At 48.3% G+C, this 17,316-nt stretch overlaps 1 protein-coding gene across 4 annotated transcripts in view; it reads left to right on the forward strand.

The window, feature by feature from the left end:
- LOC106586965 (ras-associated and pleckstrin homology domains-containing protein 1) overlaps positions 1-17,316 on the forward strand; it is a 178,419-nt gene that overhangs the window by 62,747 nt on the left and 98,356 nt on the right. The gene's annotated exons all lie outside the window — the stretch shown is intronic.

The following is a 17,316-nucleotide window of genomic DNA, read 5'->3' on the forward strand; positions in this document are numbered from 1 at the left end:
TAGATGTTGGAACATTGCTGCTATAACAGCCTCCACTCTTCTGGGAAGGCTTTCCACTAGATGTTGGAACATTGCTGCTATAACAGCCTCCACTCTTCTGGGAAGGCATTCCACTAGATGTTGGAACATTGCTGCTATAACAGCCTCCTCTCTTCTGGGAAGGCTTTCCACTAGATGTTGGAACATTGCTGCTATAACAGCCTCCACTCTTCTGGGAAGGCTTTCCACTAGATGTTGGTACATTGCTGCTATAACAGCCTCCACTCTTCTGGGAAGGCTTTCCACTAGATGTTGGAACATTGCTGCTATAACAGCCTCCACTCTTCTGGGAAGGCTTTCCACTAGATGTTGGTACATTGCTGCTATAACAGCCCTCCACTCTTCTGGGAAGGCTTTCCACTAGATGTTGGAACATTGCTGCTATAACAGCCTCCACTCTTCTGGGAAGGCTTTCCACTAGATGTTGGAACATTGCTGCTATAACAGCCTCCACTCTTCTGGGAAGGCTTTCCACTAGATGTTGGTACATTGCTGCTATAACAGCCTCCTCTCTTCTAGGAAGGCTTTCCACTAGATGTTGGAACATTGCTGCTATAACAGCCTCCACTCTTCTGGGAAGGCTTTCCACTAGATGTTGCAACATTGCTGCTATAACAGCCTCCACTCTTCTGGGAAGGCTTTCCACTAGATGTTGGAACATTGCTGCGGGGGACTTGCTTCCGTTCAGTCACACGAGCATCAGTGAGGTCGCGCTGTGATGTTCTTGCTTCCTTCCAGAGTTAGTTTGGGACTCGGAGGGTTGCGACTGAAGTACAGACAATTTTGACATGCTACACACTTCAGCACTCGGGTGGGTCCCGTTCTGTGAGCTTGTGTGGCCTACCACTTCACGGCTGAGCCGTTGTTGCTCCAAGACGTTTCCACTTCACAATAACAGCCCTTACAGTTGATCAAGGCAGCTCTAGCAGGGCAGGAATTTGACAAAATGACTTGTTGGAAAAGTGGCATCCTATGACGGTGCCACGTTGAAAGTCACTGAGCTCTTCAGTACAGGGCCATTCTACTGCCAATGTTTCCCTATGGAGATTGCATGGCTGTGTGCTCGATTTTTTTTAAAATGTATTTTTATTTTATACACCTGTCAGCAACGGGTGTGGCTGAAATAGCCGTATCGACTTATTTGAAGGGGTGTCCGATGTAGTGTTTGAAAACAAGAACACTATTCCAGACCGGTCTGCACATTTTGTAAAGTTTGAATGATGTTTCTAGCTTGGAAGTATGTTGAAGATTTTAAAGTGGGGGACTCTTGCTTCACAAGCAACATTTAATAATATCATTAGTCATATTTTTTGGATCATTAGAAATTACTTTATTTCTCAAAACTAGGACCCTTCATGTAAAAACACTATCATCAATTGAACTATCTTGAAGTATTATTCAGGAGTGTGGTGGCTAGTTGGGATATTTGGCATAGCTCCATCCATCATCCTTTCTTCTATTGGTGTCCCAGGCTGAACAGGCTCTCAGCAGGGTTAGGACCTCTCGCTCTCTCCCTCTCTCTCGCTCGCTCTCTCTCTCTCTCTCTCTCTCTCTCTCTCTCGCTCTCTTCCTCTCTCTCTTCCTCTCTCTCGCTCTCGCTCTCTCTGTCCTCTCTCGCTCTCTCTCTCTCCGCTCTCTCTCTCTCTCCGCTCTCGCTCTCTCTGTCCTCTCTCTCGCTGTCCGCTCTCTCTCCTCTCGCTCTCTCTCCTCTCGCTCTCTCCTCTCTCTCGCTCTCTCTCGCTCTCTCTCCTCTCGCTCTCTCTCCTCTCGCTCTCTCTCGCTCTCTCTCTCGCTCTCTCTCTCGCTGTCTCTCCTCTCTCTCGCTCTCTCTCCTCTCTCTCGCTCTCTCTCCTCTCTCTCGCTCTCTCTCCTCTCTCTCTCGCTGTCTCTCCTCTCTCTCGCTCTCTGTCCTCTCTCTCTCTGTCCTCTCTCTTTTTCTCTCTCTCCTCCTCTCTCTCTCTCCTCCTCTCTCTGGGGTGCTCAGCTCCTGCTGCTGTGGAAGTTGAAAATAACCTCCCATGAGCTCCGATCCTCAACAACCTACCCTGGGCCTGTCTCTCAGTCTCTGAAGCACTGGGGAACACCCAGAGATCCCACAGAGATCTCACAGTGGGGGGCCTGAGGTTTTACAGCACTACAGACTAGGTTAAACCTGGAGGGACGAAGCACTAGTTCTGGACGTAAAACTGTTAGGCGTACAGGATACAGATGAGCTAGAAATCAAGGCTCTAGTCAAGAGGCCTGTTGTAAAGCTGCACTAGGAAACCCCCCTGGATGTGGTACTGTAAGCTACAGCAAAATGTGATTTCCATCTGTTTCGGATGACCGAGTCTCAGGGTGTACTGGGAGTAAACAGTGGAGCAGCAGCATCCTGTTAGGCCTGTCATATAGAACACTGGAGCAGCAGCAGCATCCTGTTAGGCCTGTCATATTGAACACTGGAGCAGCAGCAGCGTCCTGTTAGGCCTGTCATATAGAACACTGGAGCAGCAGCTCCTGTTAGGCCTGTCATATAGAACACTGGAGCAGCAGCATCCTGTTAGGCCTGTCATATTGAACACTGGAGCAGCAGCATCCTGTTAGGCCTGTCATATAGAACACTGGAGCAGCATCCTGTTAGGCCTGTCATATAGAACACTGGAGCAGCATCCTGTTAGGCCTGTCATATAGAACACTGGAGCAGCATCCTGTTAGGCCTGTCATATAGAACACTGGAGCAGCATCCTGTTAGGCCTGTCATATAGAACACTGGAGCAGCATCCTGTTAGGCCTGTCATATTGAACACTGGAGCAGCATCCTGTTAGGCCTGTCATATTGAACACTGGAGCAGCATCCTGTTAGGCCTGTCATATAGATCACTGGAGCAGCATCCTGTTAGGCCTGTCATATTGAACACTGGAGCAGCAGCATCCTGTTAGGCCTGTCATATTGAACACTGGAGCAGCATCCTGTTAGGCCTGTCTTATTGAACACTGGAGCAGCATCCTGTTAGGCCTGTCATATTGAACACTGGAGCAGCATCCTGTTAGGCCTGTCATATTGAACACTGGAGCAGCATCCTGTTAGGCCTGTCATATTGAACACTGGAGCAGCATCCTGTTAGGCCTGTCATATAGAACACTGGAGCAGCATCCTGTTAGGCCTGCCATATAGAACACTGGAGCAGCAGCATCCTGTTAGGCCTGTCATATTGAACACTGGAGCAGCACCATCCTGTTAGGCCTGTCATATTGAACACTGGAGCAGCATCCTGTTAGGCCTGTCTTATTGAACACTGGAGCAGCATCCTGTTAGGCCTGTCTTATTGAACACTGGAGCAGCATCCTGTTAGGCCTGTCATATTGAACACTGGAGCAGCATCCTGTTAGGCCTGTCATATTGAACACTGGAGCAGCATCCTGTTAGGCCTGTCATATAGATCACTGGAGCAGCATCCTGTTAGGCCTGTCATATTGAACACTGGAGCAGCAGCATCCTGTTAGGCCTGTCATATTGAACACTGGAGCAGCATCCTGTTAGGCCTGTCTTATTGAACACTGGAGCAGCATCCTGTTAGGCCTGTCATATTGAACACTGGAGCAGCATCCTGTTAGGCCTGTCATATTGAACACTGGAGCAGCATCCTGTTAGGCCTGTCATATTGAACACTGGAGCAGCATCCTGTTAGGCCTGTCATATTGAACACTGGAGCAGCATCCTGTTAGGCCTGTCATATAGAACACTGGAGCAGCATCCTGTTAGGCCTGCCATATAGAACACTGGAGCAGCAGCATCCTGTTAGGCCTGTCATATTGAACACTGGAGCAGCATCCTGTTAGGCCTGTCTTATTGAACACTGGAGCAGCATCCTGTTAGGCCTGTCATATTGAACACTGGAGCAGCATCCTGTTAGGCCTGTCATATTGAACACTGGAGCAGCATCCTGTTAGGCCTGTCTTATTGAACACTGGAGCAGCATCCTGTTAGGCCTGTCATATTGAACACTGGAGCAGCATCCTGTTAGGCCTGTCATATTGAACACTGGAGCAGCATCCTGTTAGGCCTGTCATATTGAACACTGGAGCAGCATCCTGTTAGGCCTGTCATATAGAACACTGGAGCAGCATCCTGTTAGGCCTGTCATATAGAACACTGGAGCAGCATCCTGTTAGGCCTGTCATATAGAACACTGGAGCAGCATCCTGTTAGGCCTGTCATATTGAACACTGGAGCAGCATCCTGTTAGGCCTGTCATATAGAACACTGGAGCAGCATCCTGTTAGGCCTGTCTTATTGAACACTGGAGCAGCATCCTGTTAGGCCTGTCATATTGAACACTGGAGCAGCAGCAGAGAGAGATTGGCAGCTGTAGTTTCCCTCTGGGATGACTATGAGGTAATGGAGGGAGTGATTCTGGCCCAGTGTTTGTCTTCCTGTTAACTCCTTCCTCCATCTCTTCCTCTGTCCTCCAGCTGACCGGCTGGGATAGAGCTCAGGGATGCATTTCACTCTGCTGTGATCAATTACATTTTGTTGTGGACCTGTGGAGGGCAAGGGAGTGAGGGTACCTGGCAGAGAGAAGATACCTGGCAGAGAGATAATACCTGTGGAGGACAAGGGAGAGAGGTACCCTGGCAGAGAGAGGATACCTGGCAGAGAGATAATACCTGTGGAGGACAAGGGAGAGAGGCACCCTGGCAGAGAGAGGATAGCTGTGGAGGACAAGGGAGAGAGGCACCCTGGCAGAGAGAGGATAGCTGTGGAGGACAAGGGAGAGAGGCACCCTGGCAGAGAGAAGATAGCTGTGGAGGACAAGGGAGAGAGGCACCCTGGCAGAGAGAGGATAGCTGTGGAGGGCAAGGGAGAGAGGCACCCTGGCAGAGAGAGGATAGCTGTGGAGGACAAGGGAGAGAGGCACCCTGGCAGAGAGAAGATAGCTGTGGAGGACAAGGGAGAGAGGCACCCTGGCAGAGAGAAGATAGCTGTGGAGGACAAGGGAGAGAGGCACCCTGGCAGAGAGAAGATAGCTGTGGAGGACAAGGGAGAGAGGCACCCTGGCAGAGAGAGGATAGCTGTGGAGGACAAGGGAGAGAGGCACCCTGGCAGAGAGAGGATAGCTGTGGAGGACAAGGGAGAGAGGCACCCTGGCAGAGAGAGGATAGCTGTGGAGGACAAGGGAGAGAGGCACCCTGGCAGAGAGAGGATAGCTGTGGAGGACAAGGGAGAGAGGCACCCTGGCAGAGAGAAGATAGCTGTGGAGGACAAGGGAGAGAGGCACCCTGGCAGAGAGAGGATAGCTGTGGAGGACAAGGGAGAGAGGCACCCTGGCAGAGAGAGGATAGCTGTGGAGGACAAGGGAGAGGGGTACCTTGGCAGAGAGAGGATAGCTGGCAGAGAGAGGATAGCTAGATTGGTTTTCTCCCCGTTCGTCTAGTGATTGGCTGGCTGGGATACAGCTCAGAGGTACATTTCACTGTGCTGTCCTGGATCTGCTGAGGAGGAGGGACAGAGAGAGAGAGAGAGAGAGAACAATATCCTGTCGGAGAGTGGCTAGCGGAGACTAGGGGGGCCTCTCAACCTGCACACTGTTCCCTACATAGTGCACTGCTTTTGACCAGAGCCTTGGCTAAAAGTAGTGCTCTTTATAGGGAATAGGGTGCCATTTTGGGACACCTTTTGGTTGGAGATGCTTCAGCTCCACCATGCCATTAGAATGTGAAACTAGTCCACAGACCGACCCCAGGGGTTCAGCTGTCTGATTGACTTGGCTCTGGAACGATGACTGCTGGTGGGCTTTTGTGGACCATTACTGTGTGAACGTCATGTATTAGTGTTTACCTCTGCTAGGGAGGGCACCGCCACCTCATCAGGCTAGGGAGGGCACCGCCACCTCGTCAGGCTAGGGAGAGCACCGCCACCTCGTCAGGCTAGGGAGGGCACCGCCGCCTCGTCAGGCTAGGGAGGGCACCGCCACCTCGTCAGGCTAGGGAGGGCACCGCCACCTCGTCAGGCTAGGGAGGGCACCGCCACCTCGTCAGGCTAGGGAGGGCACCGCCTCCTCGTCAGGCTAGGGAGGGCACCGCCTCCTCGTCAGGCTAGGGAGAGCACCGCCACCTCGTCGGGCTAGGGAGGGCACCGCCACCTCGTCGGGCTAGGGAGGGCACCACCGCCTCGTCAGGCTAGGGAGAGCACCGCCACATCAGGCTAGGGAGGGCATCAATCCATACACAATAATGACACATCAAAAACATGTTTTACATTTTTTTTCTTATGTATTTAAAATAATAAACAGATACCTTATTTACATAAGTATTCAGACCCTTTTGCTATGAGACTGGAAATTGAGCTCAGGTGCATCTTGCTTCCATTGATCGTTCTTGAGATGTTTCTACAACTTGATTGGAGTCCACCTGTGGTAAATTCAATTGATTGGACATGATTTGGAAAGGCACTGTCACGTCCTGACCAGTATAAGGGTTATTTGTATTTGTAGGTTGGTCAGGACGTGGCAGAGGGTATTTGTTTTATGTGGTTCGGGGGTTATGAGTATTGTAGAGGGGTGTTTTATTTATGTATTACGGGGTTTTGGTGTATGTTCTGGGTTTTGTATTCTAGGTTGGTTTTCTAGTTTGTTTATTTCTGTGTGGCTCCCGATCAGGAACAGCTGTACATCGTTGTTCCTGATTGGGAGTCATATATTAGTTGCGTGTTTTCACCTGGGGATTTGTGGGTAGTTGTATTTCGCACTGCTAGTATTCAGCCTGTAAAACTGTCGGTTTGTCGTTCTCTGTTTTCCGTGTTCACGTTTATTTAATAAATTATAATGATGAGCACGCAACCCCGCTGCGCCTTGGTCCTCTCTCTCCTACGACAGCCGCTACAGGCACACACCTGTCTATATAAGGTCCCACAGTTGACAGTGCATGTCAGAGCAAAAACCAAGCCATGGAATTGTCCGTAGAGCCCCGAGACAGGATTGTGTCGAGGTACAGATCTGAGGAAGGGTACCAAAAAGGGCCTTGGTCATGGTCACTCTAACAGAGCTCCAGAGTTCCTCTGCGGAGATGAGAGAAACTTCCAGAACGACAACCATCTCTGCAGCACTACCAATCAGGCCTTTATGGTAGAGTGGCCAGACGGAAGCCACTCCTCAGTAAAAGGCACATGACAGCCCACTGAGTTTGCCAAAAGGCACCTGAAGGACTCTCAGACTATGAGAAACAAGATTCTCTGGTCTGATGAAACCAAGATTGAACTCTTTGGCCTGAATGCCAAGCGTCACGTCTGGAGGAAACCTGGCACCATCCCCACGGTGAAGCATGGTGGTGGCAGCGTCATGTTGTGGGGATGTTTTTCAGAGGCAGAGACTGAGGCAGGATGGAGGGAAAGATTCATAGGGCGTTGGTTGAGAGAGTGTGTTTTGTGTGTGTGTGTGTGTGTGTGTGTGTGTGTGTGTGTGTGTGTGTGTGTGTGTGTGTGTGTGTGTGTGTGTGTGTGTGTGTGTGTGTGTGTGTGTGTGTGTGTGTTTTATGCCTGATCTGAAGGATGCCTGAGGCAGAGGTTGAGAGGATTTGATTTATGGCCCGGTGCCTTTTGAGAGAGACAGAAAACCCTCTAGTCTAGTAAAAGCACCCTATTCCCTATATAGTGCACTCCCTATGGGCCCTGGTCAAAAGTAGTGCACTACACAGAGAATAGGGTGCCAGTTGGGACGCACTCCAGTGCGTGATAAAGCTAGTGATTACTGAAGAGTGCACACTGCTCACTACATTCCTATGCCTTTTACTGCTTCATTTACACACAGTGCTAGGACGTCTGGAGAGTCAAATCTCTCTCTCTCCATTATCAGAACCGCGTCGGACTCATCTCGGTTTTCAGTGTTTTACGGCCTGTCATCATCAAACTCCTTTAGTTTCTCAAGAGCCTTTACGTGTCGCAGCTAGACTGCCTCGGTTTCAGCGCTGTTTTTCGTCTCCCAGCTGGACTGCCTCGGTTTCAGCGCTGTTTTACGTCTCGCAGCTAGACTGCCTCGGTTTTCAGCGCTGTTTTACGTCTCGCAGCTAGACTGCCTCGGTTTTCAGCGCTGTTTTACGTCTCGCAGCTGAACTGCCTCGGTTTCAACGTGCCTTCAGCAAGTTTTCATACACCTTGACTTTTTCCACATCGTTATGTTTTCCACGTCGTTATGTTTTCCACGTCGTTATGTTACAGACAAACTTTGTGTCACTGGTTTTATACACAATAATAATGTCAAACTGGAAATACGTTTTTAGACACATAAATTAAAAGCTGACATGTCTAGACTCAAAGTATTCAACCCCTTTGCTATGGCAAGCCTAAATAAGTTCTGGGGGGGGAAAAAATGTGCTGAAGTTGCATGGACTCACTGTGCAATAATGGTGTTTAACGTGATTTGTGAATGAATACCTCATCTCTGTACCTCCACACATACAATTATCTGTGAGGTCTCTCAGTCGAGCAGTGAATTTCAAACACAGATTCAACCACAAAGACCAGGGAGGTTTTCCCAATGCCTCTCAAAGAAGGGCACCTATTGGTAGATGGGTTAAAATAAAGATAAAAAGCAGACATTGAATATCCCCTTGAGCATGGTGAAGTTATTCATTACACTTTGGATGGTGTATCAATACACCCAGTCACTACAAATATACAGGCGTCATTGCTAACTCAGTTGCCAGAGAGGAAGGAAACCATTTAAGGATTTTCACCATGAGGCCAATGGTGACTTTAAAACAGTTACAGAGTTTAATGGCTGTAATGGGAGAAAACAGAGGATGGATCAACAACATTGTAGTTACTCCACAATACTAACCTAATTGACAGAGTGAAAAGAAGAAAGCCTGTACAGAATAAAAACATTCCAAAACATGCATCTTGTTTATAGTAAGGCACTAAAGTAAAACTGTAAAAAATTGTGGCAAAGAATTTAACTTTGTCCTGATACAAAGTGTTATGTTTGTGGAAAATCCAACACACAACACATCACTGAGTACCGCTCTTCGTATTTTCAATCATGGTGGTGGCTGCATCATGTTATGGGTTTGCTTGTCACCGGCAAGGGCTAGGGATCAAAATAAACGGAATAGAGCTAAGCACAGGCAAAATCCTCGGGTATAACTTGGTTCAGTCCGCTTTTCAACAGACACTGGGAGATGAAGTCACCTTTTTAGCAGGACAATAACACTGGAGTTACAGAATCTAAACATCAGCACAAAGATGTCCAATGTCATAGCGAGGGAAGGGAATAACTGAGGTAGAGGGAGAAGAGGGAAGGTTGGGGCAGGAGTAGAGGGAGTAGAGGGAGGGGAGGTTGGGGCAGGAGTAGAGGGAGTAGAGGGAGGGGAGGTTGGGGCAGGAGTAGAGGGAGGGGAGGTTGGGGCAGGAGTAGAGGGAGTAGAGGGAGGGGAGGTTGGGGCAGGAGTAGAGGGAGGGAAGGTTGGGGCAGGAGTAGAGGGAGTAGAGGGAGGGGAGGTTGGGGCAGGAGTAGAGGGAGGGGAGGTTGGGGCAGGAGTAGAGGAAGGGAAGGTTGGGGCAGGAGTAGAGGGAGGGAAGGTTGGGGCAGGAGTAGAGGGAGGGAAGGTTGGGGCAGGACTAGAGGGGAGGTTGGGGCAGGAGTAGAGGGAGTAGAGGGAGGGGAGGTTGGGGCAGGAGTAGAGGGAGGGAAGGTTGGGGCAGGAGTAGAGGGAGGGGAGGTTGGGGCAGGAGTAGAGGGAGTAGAGGGAGGGGAGGTTGGGGCAGGAGTAGAGGGAGGGAAGGTTGGGGCAGGACTAGAGGGGAGGTTGGGGCAGGAGTAGAGGGAGTAGAGGGAGGGGAGGTTGGGGCAGGAGTAGAGGGAGTAGAGGGAGGGAAGGTTGGGGCAGGAGTAGAGGGAGTAGAGGGAGGGGAGGTTGGGGCAGGAGTAGAGGGAGGGGAGGTTGGGGCAGGAGTAGAGGGAGTAGAGGGAGGGAAGGTTGGGGCAGGAGTAGAGGGAGTAGAGGGAGGAGGTTGGGGCAGGAGTAGAGGGAGGTAGGGAGGGGAGGTTGGGGCAGGAGTAGAGGGAGGGAAGGGAGGGGAGGTTGGGGCAGGAGTAGAGGGAGGGAAGGTTGGGGCAGGAGTAGAGGGAGGGAAGGGAGGGGAGGTTGGGGCAGGAGTAGAGGGAGTAGAGGGAGGGGAGGTTGGGGCAGGAGTAGAGGGAGGGAAGGTTGGGGCAGGACTAGAGGGGAGGTTGGGGCAGGAGTAGAGGGAGTAGAGGGAGGGGAGGTTGGGGCAGGAGTAGAGGGAGGGAAGGTTGGGGCAGGAGTAGAGGGAGGGGAGGTTGGGGCAGGAGTAGAGGGAGGGTAGGGAGGGGAGGTTGGGGCAGGAGTAGAGGGAGGGAAGGGAGGGGAGGTTGGGGCAGGAGTAGAGGGAGGGTAGGTTGGGGCAGGAGTAGAGGGAGGGTAGGTTGGGGCAGGAGTAGAGGGAGGGAAGGTTGGGGCAGGAGTAGAGGGAGGGAAGGGAGGGGAGGTTGGGGCAGGAGTAGAGGGAGGGAAGGTTGGGGCAGGACTAGAGGGGAGGTTGGGGCAGGAGTAGAGGGAGTAGAGGGAGGGGAGGTTGGGGCAGGAGTAGAGGGAGGGAAGGTTGGGGCAGGAGTAGAGGGAGGGGAGGTTGGGGCAGGAGTAGAGGGAGGGTAGGGAGGGGAGGTTGGGGCAGGAGTAGAGGGAGGGAAGGGAGGGGAGGTTGGGGCAGGAGTAGAGGGAGGGAAGGGAGGGGAGGTTGGGGCAGGAGTAGAGGGAGGGAAGGTTGGGGCAGGAGTAGAGGGAGGGTAGGTTGGGGCAGGAGTAGAGGGAGGGTAGGTTGGGGCAGGAGTAGAGGGAGGGAAGGTTGGGGCAGGACTAGAGGGGAGGGAGGGAAGGTCTACTTATATGAAATATATAATAATGCCTATGAGAGCTAGCAAATTAATTAGCTAACTAACATAAGTCTGCCTAGCTGGATCTGAAGAAGGAAAATATTTTATTTGTACAATTTCCAAAAGATAACCAAACAAAATCATATTTACTTTTTTACGAGACGTGTTTGTGCGGTCATGTGCATTAGTTGCATTTGTTTTTACTTAACACTTGTATGTTGACTTCCTCATTGATGTTGTTTTTAAGTTTTTGCTGACGTTTCTTAGTGGATGTACGATCGTTGTGAATTGAATTATGGAGCGTTTCAGGCCCCCGAAGTGAACATAATTGTACACTCGCAAACTCCATTAAAAACGAGGGCTGAACGGCTTACGTTGCTAACTCCCCTTGCTTGGCTAATCATTTGGACCGCCCTCCAAGATGGCGACAGGGATTTCCCCCAAGGCGTATAAGGCGAGGATAAGTGGACGAGGGTGTGTCTTTTTAAGTGTTCGGACCGCAGCCAAGGCCCAGTCTACAGTACAAAAGTATTAATCCACTCTATGCACAGTAAATGAGGTTGTGTTCCGAGTTTGTACTGTGGTTTATCCCAATAGTGTCTGTGTCACATCCTGATGCAGCTGTGGGCAATTCCAGCCCCCGGGGGCCTGATTGTTGTTAGACTTTTACCCCCATCCCTAGGGTCTGATTTGGTGTTACACTTTTACCCCCATCCCTAGGGCCTGATTGGTGTTACACTTTTACCCCCATCCCTAGGGTCTGATTTTGTGTCACACTTTTACCCCCATCCCTAGGGTCTGATTTGGTGTCACACTTTTACCCCCATCCCTAGGGCCTGATTTTGTGTCACACTTTTACCCCCATCTCTAGGGTCTGATTTGGTGTCACACTTTTCCCCCCATCCCTAGGGTCTGATTTGGTGTTACACTTTTACCCCGATCCCTAGCGAACACAGCTGATTTAAACTAATTGCATTCTAAACTGAAGATCATGATTAGGTGATTATTGGTAGTCAGGTGTGTTAGCTAGGGACTGGGGCAAAAGTGTGACACCAATCTGGCCCCTGAGGACTGGAGTTTCCTGTCAGATGGATTGGTCCTGTTCTGATGAGGACTCTGACATCTGTCTGCTCCAAAATCAGATCCTACTCTGGGTGAACCAGTAGGGATAATACTAGATACAATGCATTCGGACAGGAGTCAGACCCCTTGACTTTTTACCACATTTTGTTAAGTTACAGCCTTATTCTAAAAAATACTTTCAATAAAAACATTTCCTCATCAATCTACACATTAGCCAAGTTCACAAAATTGCTTGGCGACTAGTATTATTACAGAGAAAACAACAGTTGTTAAAGTCCCTTTTTACTGGTTAGGGATGTTTACTCAGTAATTTGTTGAATTTTATATAAGTATTCAGACCCTTTACTCAGTACTTTGTTGAAGCACCTTTGGCTGTGATTACAGCCTCGAGTCTTCTTGGGTATGAAGCTATAAGCTTGGCACACCTGTATTTGGGGAGTTTCTCCCTTTCTTCTCTGCAGATCCTCTCAAGCTCTGTCAGGTTGGATGGGGAGTGTCAGCTATTTTCACGTCACTCCAGAGACGTACCCTTCCCCAGATCTGTGCCTCGACACAATTCTGTCTCAGAGCTCTACGGACAATTCCTTTGACCTCATGGCTTGGTTTTTGCTCTGACATGCGCTGTCAACTGTGGGACCTTATATAGACAGCTGTGTGCCTTTTCCAAATCATGTCCAATCAATTTGAATTTACCACAGGTGGACTCCAATCAAGTTGTTGAAATATCTCAAGGATGATCAATGGAAACAGGATGCACCTGAGCTCAATTTAGAGTCTCATAGTAAAGAGTCTGAATACTTCCGTAAATAACGTTGTCGCTTTGTCATTATGGGGTATTGTGATGTCGTTATGGGGTATTGTGATGTCGTTATGGGGTATTGTGATGTCGTTATGGGGTATTGTGATGTCGTTATGGGGTATTGTGATGTCGTTATGGGGTATTGTGATGTCGTTATGGGGTATTGTGATGTCATTATGGGGGTATTGTGCTGTCATTATGGGGGTATTGTGCTGTCATTATGGGGGTATTGTGCTGTCATTATGGGGGTATTGTGCTGTCATTATGGGGGTATTGTGATGTCATTATGGGGGTATTGTGTGTAGATTGATGATGATTTTTTTTATTTTTTATTTAATACATTTTAGAATAAGGCTGTAACGTAATAAAATGTGGAAAAGGTCAACGGGTCTGAATCCTTCCCGAATGCACCGTATGTACCACCAATAATAATGTACCAGTAATGAGGGGGAAAGGGACCAAATTATTAGGGTGAGGCACATGGGCTACTAACAGCTTGCTACACAACATACACTTAGTATGACTTTCTTAGCTACAGTATAGATATCTCCCTGTCATATTATATCATCTATGCTGTGCTCACTTCAACAGGGAGGTGGCGTGGCGATCCTTCTATGTGAGCACATTTTGTCATGAAACTTTGTCATTAAAAGTCTGACATTCTCTGGATTTATGGTGCTTTGAAGACAACTGGTAACTCTGGGGGGAAAAAAAGCAAGGTTGAATCATGGCGTCAGGGATCTTCGAGTCGGAGCTCTAGAAAGAGGCCAGAGTCCCCGACTTGGAACTCTGAGTTGGATGACGTTTTTTTCCCAGAATTCCCAGTTGTTTTGAACTCACCGAAGTCTGAAATTTCCCAGTTCAGAGTTTCCAGTTGTTTGGAACGAGGCAGAAGTCCTGCTGGATTGACAGCATGGCCAATGTTTTCAACCTTTTCTGGCCCATGGTGTTGCATGTGAATGTTTTAAGCTTGGAAAAGAGACTCTTAAACCCAGACTTGGACCACACAACCTCTCCACTGAATAGCAAGGGAAGCAAACTAGTGATTGCTTTGCGACGCTTGCGTTTAGCCTCTGATTCCTTCCAAATCACTCATTTGTTGAATTTGCGATGTCCAACTTGTTGCGTAACGTTTATGTCCAATGGCCGATGAGCACCGATACATTTTATCTATAATTTTTCTTCATAATAACAAGGATTGAAAATGATTTTCCAGTATATTGTCGACATGATTCATGATGACTGCTAGCTTGCTAGCTAAGATTTTGAAAGTTTGATGTTGACATGATCAGTCCAATCAAAGCTACGGTAGATATAACGTGATTTGACATCATTTTATCTGTGGCCAATGACCTTGAGTCTTCTTCAGATGGGAACTTCTAATGTAAATCTATGTCAGCACCCAAGGGGGCTTGAACTTCCTAGCTCTCTCTGCAGATTATGTGTGCCATGAGTGACAGAACACTGAGCCAATCACAGCGAAACTAGAGAAGATTTCTAACGCCTACATTGTGTATTTTCCGCTGGCTCGCCCCACCACCACAGAAAGCACTGAGCCGGGCTGAAACACCACAGAAAGCACTGAGCTGGGCTGAAAACACCACAGAAAGCACTGAGCTGGGCTGAAACACCACAGAAAGCACTGAGCTAGGCTGAAACACCACAGAAAGCACTGAGCTGGGCTGAAACACCACAGAAAGCACTGAGCTTGGCTGAAACACCACAGAAAGCACTGAGCTTGGCTGAAACACCACAGAAAGCACTGAGCTGGGCTGAAAACACCACAGAAAGCACTGAGCTGGGCTGAAACACCACAGAAAGCACTGAGCTGGGCTGAAACACCACAGAAAGCACTGAGCTGGGCTGAAACACCACAGAAAGCACTGAGCTGGGCTGAAACACCACAGAAAGCACTGAGCTGGGCTGAAACACCACAGAAAGCACTGAGCTGGGCTGAAAACACCACATAAACACCACAGAAAGCACTGAGCCGGGCTGAAAACACCACAGAAAGCACTGAGATAGGCTGAAACACCACTACAGAAAGCATTGAGCTAGGCTGAAACACCACTACAGAAAGCATTGAGCTGGGCTGAAACACCACTACAGAAAGCACTGAGCTGGGCTGAAACACCACTACAGAAAGCACTGAGCTAGGCTGAAACACCACCACAGAAAGCACTGAGCTGGGCTGAAACACCACAGAAAGCACTGAGCTAGGCTGAAACACCACATAAAGCATTGAGCTGGGCTGAAACACCACTACAGAAAGCACTGAGCTGGGCTGAAACACCACTACAGAAAGCACTGAGCTGGGCTGAAACACCACAGAAAGCACTGAGCTGGGCTGAAACACCACAGAAAGCACTGAGCTGGGCTGAAAACACCACAGAAAGCACTGAGCTAGGCTGAAACACCACAGAAAGCACTGAGCTGGGCTGAAACACCACAGAAAGCACTGAGCTGGGCTGAAACACCACAGAAAGCACTGAGCTGGGCTGAAACACCACAGAAAGCACTGAGCTGGGCTGAAACACCACAGAAAGCACTGAGCTGAGCTGAAAACACCACATAAAGCACTGAGCTGGGCTGAAACACCACAGAAAGCACTGAGCTGGGCTGAAACACCACAGAAAGCACTGAGCCGGGCTGAAACACCACATAAAGCACTGAGCTGGGCTGAAAACACCACAGAAAGCACTGAGCTGGGCTGAAACACCACAGAAAGCACTGAGCTGGGCTGAAAACACCACAGAAAGCACTGAGCTAGGCTGAAACACCACAGAAAGCACTGAGCTGGGCTGAAACACCACAGAAAGCACTGAGCCGGGCTGAAACACCACATAAAGCACTGAGCTAGGCTGAAAACACCACAGAAAGCACTGAGCTGGGCTGAAACACCACAGAAAGCACTGAGCTGGGCTGAAAACACCACAGAAAGCACTGAGCTGGGCTGAAACACCACAGAAAGCACTGAGCTGGGCTGAAACACCACAGAAAGCACTGAGCTGGGCTGAAACACCACAGAAAGCACTGAGCTGGGCTGAAACACCACAGAAAGCACTGAGCTTGGCTGAAACACCACAGAAAGCACTGAGCCGGGCTGAAAACACCACAGAAAGCACTGAGCTGGGCTGAAAACACCAGCATTTTGGAGCTGCTTTAATCATAAAACAAAATAGAGATCATGTTTGTATGCGGCTTTATTAACTAAATAAAAATGTTTTTACATTGTTTGCAAACTGATATGTGACACGTTTTAATGCCAAAATAACATGCAAAACAGGCGACAAAAATAATATACAGTGCCAGTCAAAAGATTGGACACCAACTCATTCCAGGGTTTTTCTTTATTTTTACTATTTTCTACATTTTAGAATAATAGTCAAGACATCAACACTATTAAATAACACATACGGAATCATGTAGTAACTAAAAAAAAGTGTTAAACATATCAAATATATTTGAGATTCTTCAAAGTAGCCAACCTTTGCCTTGATGACAAGCTTTGCACACTCTTGGCATTCTCTCAACCAGCTTCATGGGGTAGTCACCTGGAATGAAATTCAATTAACAGCTGTGCCTTGTAAAAAGTTCATTTGTGGAATTTCTTTCCTTCTTAATGCGTTTGAGCCAATCAGTTGTGTTGTGACAAGGTAGGGGTGGTATACAGAAGATAGCCCTATTTGGTAAAAGACCAAGTCCATATTATGGCAAGAACAGCTCAAATAAGCACCTCAACACCATTCTTCCACAAGAAATTCAATCATTTGGTGTTTTGTTAATGGTGGTAGAAAACGCTGTCTCAGGCGCCGCTCCAGAATCTCCCATAAGTGTTTAATTGGGTTGAGATCTGGTGACCCAGACGGCCATGGCATATGGTTTACATCCTAGTGTTTAATTGGGTTGAGATATTACCACTCATGTCCCGTGGATGGCAGCATTATCATCCTATGGGGGCAAAGCCATCGTAGCCAAAATAATATCCTGTCGAGCATTTCTACACATGACCCTAAGCATGATGGGAATGTTAATTGCTTAATTAACCTCCGGAACCATGTGTGGAAGCACCTGCTTTCAATATACTTTTGTATCCCTAATTTATTACTCAAGTGTTTCCGTTATTTTGGCAGTTACCTGTATTTTAGCTGGCAAGCAAGGTAAGGTTGGTAGACTTTAGAAAAGCAAGGTAAGGTTGGTAGACTTTAGAAAAGCAAGGTAAGGTTGGTAGACTTTAGAAAAGCAAGGTAAGGTTGGTAGACTTTAGAAAAGCAAGGTAATAACTAAATATACTGAAGAAGACTCACATTCCTTTCAATCTGTTACCCAGATTTTAGCTGAGATTCATATTACGTTTCTTTAACAAACAGAACATGTCAGAAGGATACAGACGGCTCAAGACTAACGCTTAGATATGCATATATATATATATATATTATATATTTGTTTTACATATAATTAAGCATAATGATTATGACTCTAGATTGCATGAAAAAGCTTTCACGTGTTTGAAAAATGCTAAATTCT

This window comes from Salmo salar, chromosome ssa25, assembly GCF_905237065.1.
Source record: "Salmo salar chromosome ssa25, Ssal_v3.1, whole genome shotgun sequence".
NCBI classification, from domain to species: Eukaryota; Metazoa; Chordata; class Actinopteri; order Salmoniformes; family Salmonidae; genus Salmo; species Salmo salar.